Here is a 6,589-nt window from a genome sequence, read left to right as displayed (position 1 = left end):
GGTTGCCATAGTAAACCTCTCTTCAGTCCTGGAACGGCTGGATGCTGTGGAGCCTCAAATGGGACGGGGACGACCAACCATCCACATCCCGTTCGAGTCCATCGAAAACTATTTATTAAATGGTCTACTTTTTCCTGTGAAAGCAAGCTGTTTCACCTTTGGCCTGGTTCAGACAAAATCTGAATTTCCGCAATCTGAATTTCAAGAATCTGAATTCCTGCAATCTGAATTTTAGAATGTTTTATTTTTGGATCAAAATAATTCAGTTGTATTAAATTTGGCATACAAATAATTCAGATATTATATATTCAACAGCAATATATTTCAGTTTTATGAAATTCGACACACAAATATTTCAGATCTTTCATATTCAAATTCAGATACTTTTGTCAGCTTTCTAGCTCCATAAATCCGTTGCTTTGGATCCTCCGACGGATGGTCTGGTGGCCGACAACAGCTCCGCTATGTCCTTTATTTTTAAACCATTTAATAAATAGTTTTCGATGGACTCGAACGGGAAGTGGATGGTTTACTATGGCAACCTCATTAATGTGTACGTCTGTGACGGCAGAGTATGCAGCCAAGCTCTCTGTGACTTGTTCTACTCGGTCACGGGCATCAGACTCAGATATATTATTAGTTTCTACCAGCTCAGCTAATTCTATCAGTGTCTGCACAATTTGAGGGAGCGCCATGATCTGTGATGCGTCCTCTAAAGACCCGGCAATTCAATCAATTTCCCGGCACATTTGCCATGTAATGCAATGCGTATGTGCACACCGCCCCCTACCGAACAAGATGGGTAGCTCGGTCAGCAGGGAGCTGAAGAAGAGCGGCTACTGACGTCACTCAACTGCGCCGCTCAGAATGCATTTTCGTTTTCGAATTATGGGCAGTTCTTTGCGGGCAGAACATGAAAATGAAAATGCAATGTCCGCTCAGTACTAATCAGTACTAATTTGATTTATGAGTCAAATAATGCAGCCACATTCTTAAAATGAAAATGCATTTCTGGAAATACATTTGAATTTGAATTGTGGTCACGATTTTGCAGCCACGTTCTTAAAATGAAAATGCATTTCTGAAAATGCATTTGAATTTGAATTGTGGTCACGATTTTGCAGCCACGTTCTTGAAAATGAAAATGCATTTCTGGAAATGCATTTGAATTTGAATTGTGGTCACGATTTTGCAGCCACGTTCTTAAAATGAAAATGCATTTCTGGAAATGCATTTTCATTTTCAAATTTTACATTTCAAATTGAATTTTGGTATCTATTTGCTGGGGCATATTTTGAAAATTAAATTTCAAATGTCTTTTTCGTTTTCATTTTAATTAAGGGAAAGAATGAGCAGTCTTAAAGAAGAAAATGAAAATGCAAATAGGATGATTGAATACTAATTTGATTTATGAGTCAAATAATGCAGCCACATTCTTAAAATGAAAATGCATTTCTGGAAATGCATTTTCATTTGAATTTTGGTCACGATTTGCTTCCATACTATTTCAATGACGGTAGTTGATGTGTTATAATGTATGCTTTCCCTTTTATGCTGTGTTAATATAATTTGATGTTTTAATGTAACTTCCTTTCCTGTTATGATAAATCAGTTAATCTTGATATCAAAATGATTTTAATCTACAAACTAAACCATTTATTAATGTTGTATTGTTATATGTTGAAGTATTAGAAATACATGGACATTTGAAATAGCTGAACTCTGAAAAGTTATCAACTACTTCACACCCATACGTCAATCTCAGGATGGACGCCCAGGTGGGAGTAACTGACCAATCAAAGAGTTCACCTCCAAAAGGATACCCCCCCTTTCACAAGGATTATAAAACCCTGACGCACAAGCAAACCTTGCTTTTTCGCAAGGATTCACCGGATATGTTCGCGACACATCTGACCTATCCTTCTCAATCAGCAACTCACTGGACCACCAGGAACTTTAACGAAAGATTCCTTTGCTCTAACCGTTTGACAACGACGAACGGAACTTTGATTCTTCTTCTTCAAACTGACAACAGTAACTGCGATATTGCTACATTTCTTACTTGTGAACATTGGCATATTGTGATTTAATTTGTTACGTTTGATTTTTAGTTTGCAAATGATTCAACCTAACTTTCGTTAGGATTAGTTAACATAGACTCCCTCCATTGTTCTCCTGAAGCCTATCTCTCTCTCTTCCCCTCCCCACGCGCTCTCAACCCACCATCTAGTATTCCGCCCTCATCATAGTTTAGGACCTACTGTATACTGTTTAACTCAACTCACTCTCAACTAGCCTATAACTTCTTTGGTATTTGTTCATCATAATTACATTTTCTTAAATAAATCATTGTTTATAATACTCGCGTTATCCCTCACGTTATCTGATCTGCTCTACTTTCATGGAATTCGCTACTTAAGATTAGACTGATTATTACGAGTGCTATTATTCAATATTATTCAATAAGGTTTCCTCTGTCCCTTAAATAAATCAGAGGTGGTGCCCCCAAGAACTGTATACTTTATTATAAATTAAGTATTGCTAATCTTAACCGTGCAAACCACGCTACAATGGGTAGCCAGTGGAGGGAGATGAGGAGCGGGGTAACGTGGGAGCGTCTGGGTAGATTGTAGACCAGACGGGCCGCTGTGTTCTGAATTCTCTGAAGAGGGCGGGTTGCGCATGATGGGAGACCGGCGAGCAGCGAGTTGCAGTAGTCCAACTTGGAGAGGACAAGTGCTTGGACAAGCAGCTGGGTGGAGTGCTCATACAGGTATCTCCTGATCTTCCGGATGTTGTAGAGGGTGAATCTACACGACCGGGAGACCGCAGCAATGTGGACCGTGAGGGAGAGCTCGTCATCCATGGTAACCCCAAGGTTCCTGGCAGAGGATGAGGGGGTCACCGTCGCAGATCCCAGGGTGATTGAGAAGTCATGGGAGATGGAGGGTTTGGCCGGGATGATGAGAAGTTCCGTTTTGGCAAGGTTCAGCTGGAGGTGGTGCTCAGTCATCCAGGCGGAGATGTCTGCGAGGCAGGCCTCAATCCTAGCTGAGATCCCCGGATCGGTCGGAGGGAATGACAGGTACAGCTGCGTGTCGTCAGCGTAGCAGTGGTAGGAGAAGCCATGGGAGGTGATGATTGGTCCAAGTGAGGTGGTGTACAGAGAGAAGAGGAGGGGACCAAGGACGGAGCCCTGTGGGACACCAGTGGAGAGCTGGCGTGGGCCTGACAGTTTGCCTCCCCAGGAGACCTGGTAGGATCTTCCCGACAGGTAGGATGAGATCCACTGGAGTGCAGTGCCAGTGATGCCCATCTCAGAAAGTCTGGAGAGCAGGATCTGGTGGTTAACCGTATCAAACGCCGCAGAAAGGTCCAGCAGAATGATGACGGATGACCTGGAAGCCGCTCTGGCAGACTGGAGGGCAGTGGTGACTGAAAGGAGGGCAGTCTCTGTGGAGTGGCCGGTCTTGAAGCCCGATTGGTTGGGGTCGAGCAGGTTGTTCTGAGAAAGGAAGTTAGACAGTTGGTTAGATACAGCACGTTCAATTGTTTTAGAAAAGAAGGGCAACAATGATACCGGTCTGTAGTTCTGGAGGACGGCAGGGTTAAGGGAGGGTTTTTTGAGTAAAGGGGTAACTCTGGCCTGTTTGAAGGCAGAGGGGAAAGTGCCAGAGGTAAGAGAGGAGTTTAGAACATGGAGCAGAAAAGTTATGATAGAGGGGGAGATGGTTTGAAAGAGAGGGGAGGGGACAGGATCAAGGGGACAGGAGGTGGGGCGATGAGAGAAAATGAAGTCAGAGAGCTCTGCCTCGGACAGGGGAGAGAAGGAGTTTAGACATTTAGTTGGGTCAGTAATGGAGGGTGAGGGGGTAGGAAGGGTGGGTTTAGGGAACCGACTGCTAATGTCGGCGACTTTTCTCAAAGAAGGAGGAGAAGTCGTCTGCTGTCAGGGTGGAGGGAGGGGGTGGGGGAGGTGGGTTAAGAAGGGTGGAGAAGGTAGAGAAAAGTTTGTGGGGGTTTGAAGCGGAGTTAATTTTGTTAAGAAAGTAGAGGGTTTTGGCACCAGTTATGTGAGAAGAGAAGGATTTGAGGAGGGAGTGATACTTATCAAGGTCCAGACCGTCTTTGGACTTGCGCCATCTCCTCTCAGCTGCTCGAAGGGTGGCCCGTTCTTCACGAATAACATCCGTAAGCCACGGGCAGGGGGGAGAAGATCGTGCAGGCCTGGTAGACAGGGGACAGAGAGAGTCAAGTGATGCAGTTAAAGTGGTTAGCAAGGTGTCGGTGGCAGTGTTAGTGGGGTGGGACGAGAACTCAGCAATGGGAGGGAGGGAGGATGTTACAATAGAGGAGAAGTGGGAGGGGGATAGCAAGCGGAGGTTGCGCCGGAAAGTTACGAGGGGAGGGGAGGTAGGAGGGGTTGGAGGGAGAGAGACAGTGAATTGGATAAAGTAGTGATCAGAGATGTGCAGTGGGGTTACAGAGGTTAAGTCAGTGATACAGTTACGTGTCAGGATGAGGTCTAGCTGTTTGCCTGCCTTGTGGGTCGCCGGTGTGCTCAGCAGCGTCAGGTCGAAGGAGGTCAGGAGAGACAAGAAGTCGACAGCCTGCGTTCCTTGGAGGTGGATGTTGAAGTCCCCGAGGACTATCAGGGGGGTTCCATCATCCGGAAGGACGCTGAGGAGCATGTCCAGCTCCTCCACAAAGTCGGCTAGCGGTCCTGGTGGGCGATAAAGAACAATTAAGCATGCTTTGATAGGATCAGTTAGCATCACATAATGGTGTTCAAATGATTTGGCAGTAACAGAGAGTGGTGTGGATGTGTATTTAATATGTGGGTATAAGATATAAGATGGTATACCATTTATTCAGACAAGATGCGCCTGTAGTCACGTTAGTCATCAGGGGTCTGTAGTCCGTCAGTAACAGCCTTCATTCTTCTCCCCGGTGTGTCTGTAGGCTCCATCCTTGAGGCCAAACCCTCATGAATAAAGATGGCGTCTTCTCAAGACACTCGACTCCAGCGTGAGTTAGATGAACTGCTGGAATCCATACACTGATAGCGCCATCCTGCAAGGCTGGATAAATGACCTTGTCTGGTGTGATTAATAATTACTTGTTCAAGAGCAGAAGGCTGCTAGCCTGGCTGCCAGCCCAACTTCTCCCCGCCCAAAAACAAATTTGGTCGGGAAGTTGGGTCTGGAGGGTCTCGTATTGGGGACCAACTACAGAAAACCAGAATCTGGGCGGACCAATGAAATTGCCAGGGCGGGCTTTATACGATGATGGACAGATGATCAACAGTAACGTAATCAACAACGTCACGAAAGAGCGCTTGGGTTGAATTCGTTTTCAACAAACAACATATTACGTTGCTCTGATTGGTTGTAGGTCTATCCAATTGAGCGAAGAGGCATTTGTTTTCCAGGCTCGTTTGAAACACGCCCCATAGTCACAGCCCAACGGAGAGTTCTCAGACTCATATTCTGACTAGAATTATGAGTATGACAACGTCAGGCTAGAAGGCTGCAGTACTGGTGGCGAACACTAGATATCAGTTTGTCGTGACGGCAGGAAATGACACACCATATTTGGTTCTGGTGTCAAGGTGGCCGAGACAGTTCAGCTGAGTCCTCCTGAACTTAAACATAACACAGGCAGCTTGGTTAATAATTAATGACTGCCACTCAAAAGTCAATTAGTTTTATAAACTTTTCTTTCAGAGGAAAGTTGTGCTCATTAATCTTGCATTAGGGGTTATGTAAATCAGTCCACTGCATCTCAGCAATAAATTGGTCTATATAATTTTGACATGAGGCAGCCATGAATCAAAAGCCTTCTTAACCAGACTGAGAGTAAACCAGAGAATCATTTTGAGCAACATAATCTGGAATTCTATGGATAGTTGATTTTGAAGTGTGGGCCATTATGGAGGTTTGTCATTAAGAACATAATCCTATTATTGAATCCTATTCACAGGCATACGTGATGCTTACCACTAACAATAATATTGCAAAGCAAGGGCGATTCTAGGATCAGACCATTAGGGGGGCTCAGCCCCCAATGAGAATGTGCAGTTGTCCTGGCAACATTTGGACGCTGCCGCTCATCGTTGGCGTAGCACAGTGGTACCCAAAGGGAGGGGGGGGGGAAGCGGAGCCACTGCAGGGGGGGCTGCGGGGCGCAGATGGAATGAATGAATGAATTAATCAATAAATTACACTACTACATAACATGGACACGTTTTTGACGGGGCTCCCACGTAAACGCAAAGCAGAGGATGAAGCATTGCCAAATGTGCTTCCAAAGCAATTTCCTCCAAAGGCAAAGACAAGAAAATATGACGACAAATATCTTGTCTTTGGCTTCACCTAGCCTACCCAGGCACCGTGTGCCGTAATTCGCGAGTGCAGAATTCCGACGAAAACCCGCAGAACTTCAAATACAGTGCATTTTTCAGAGGCAACACTTAAATAAATTTGTCAACTCGTATTACGTCCCTATTCTTTCAAAATATTTAACCTGTAAACAGAGCCCATTGCCATCAGTGTAGGTTGGTCTGTGATAGCAATCGAAGGAAGTCTGT

The sequence above is a fragment of the Hypomesus transpacificus genome, chromosome 14 (genome assembly GCF_021917145.1).
Source record: "Hypomesus transpacificus isolate Combined female chromosome 14, fHypTra1, whole genome shotgun sequence".
Lineage (NCBI taxonomy): Eukaryota > Metazoa > Chordata > Actinopteri > Osmeriformes > Osmeridae > Hypomesus > Hypomesus transpacificus.
The sequence above is the reverse complement of the archived record's forward strand: the minus strand, read 5'-3'. Positions refer to the sequence as shown.